Below are 1,559 nucleotides of genomic sequence, written 5' to 3'. Positions count from 1 at the left end.
AAAAAAAAAAGTGTTGTTTGTGGATTGGCAGCATCTGCATTACCCAGGAACTTGTTCAAAGTGTAACATCTGAGGCCCCATCCTAGAACTATGAAATCAGAATCTGAATTTTAACAGGATTTAACAAGGTAATTGGTATGCACACTAAAATTTGAGAAGCTCTGTCTATAGTTTCCTCCTTCACTTTCTATCTTGTTCCTCAGTACTTTGCCGTCTGGCTTCTGTCTCCAGTACTCTACTATTCTTGCCTAGGTCATCAGTAACTTTCTCAGTGGGTGTCCAGCTGTGTTTTACTTTCAACAGTTAATCCTCCTTGAAATATCTGGCTTCTGGTATGCCATGTTCTCTTGTCTTCTGACCTCTGTCTTTGGCAGGATTTCCTTTCTCTGCCTATCTCTTACAGAATTTGGTTCCCAGCTTTCTTCAGATTTTACACTTCTTGGTCTGTCTCATCTTTTCCTGTGACTTCAATTTCAATTCAGGTATCTTCATCCTGAATTTCTCCTGAGTTCTAGGCTTGTATGTCCTCCACATCCGTGTCACATAAGCATCTCAAACTTTCCATGTTACAGCAGACACATGATTTCCCTTGTTGTGTCTTCTTCCTCAGTGACTGGCACCACCATTTAGCCTTTATCCAACCCAGGAACTTGTCAGTCATCTTTGATGCCTCCAGCACCCTTTCTCCACATTTACCTGCCCTCACTTTCACGTTTATTATCTCCAACGCTTGATTTGACTCTAAAAATTCATCAAATCTTCCCATTTCTCTTAGTCACTATTGTTACTTTCCTCAACAGAACTTCATCAGGTTCCAATTGAGATTACTGCTGTGGCTTCTTAACTGGTTTCCCTGTCTCCAATCTTAATTCTTTTCAAACTAACCTCCATTTTGCAGCAAGAATGATCTTTTTAATAAAAAGTAAATGTGGTCTTCATTTTACCCCTTCAAAACTCTTGCCAAACTCCTTGATTTCCAAACTCTTAATTTAGTGTATAATAATCCTCACAATCTGGTCCCCACGTACCCAATTCTGGATTTCTTTGAGTCCTTTGCTGCTTCCACTATCAGCTTGTTTCTAGGCCTCTGCACCTGCTATTCCTTTGACTGTTTGTTCTGCTGTTCACTGGCAGGCTCTTACCATCCCTCAGGTTTCACGTCATTTTGAGGGAACGTCCTCCCTGACCCTCTAGGCCAGCTAGCCTCTTTCTGTGCGCCTTGTACAAACCCTGTCATGGCTTCTACCACACTGATCTGTGGTTGTGTGTGTGCTGTGATTGTATTATTGTGTGTCTCCTCAACTGTAAGCACCATAAAGGCAGGGACTAAGTGTCTTGTTGTCTTAACCTCAGTGCTTAGCATATAGCACCCACTTATGCCAGGTAAGGTTCCTGCTCTCAGTGAGTTTATATTATGTTGTGGGGATGGGGGTGAGTTAGGGTGGAGCAAGAAACAATAAAACAACAAAAGAAAAAATTTTTTGTTCTTATACATAGTAGATTCTTAGTAATATTTTTGAAGTAATTAGTGTATAAATTGTTATTTTAAAGGTACATTC

Source organism: Galeopterus variegatus, unplaced genomic scaffold, assembly GCF_000696425.1.
Source record: "Galeopterus variegatus unplaced genomic scaffold, G_variegatus-3.0.2 Scaffold1149, whole genome shotgun sequence".
NCBI classification, from domain to species: domain Eukaryota; kingdom Metazoa; phylum Chordata; class Mammalia; order Dermoptera; family Cynocephalidae; genus Galeopterus; species Galeopterus variegatus.
Note: the sequence above shows the minus strand (reverse complement) of the source record.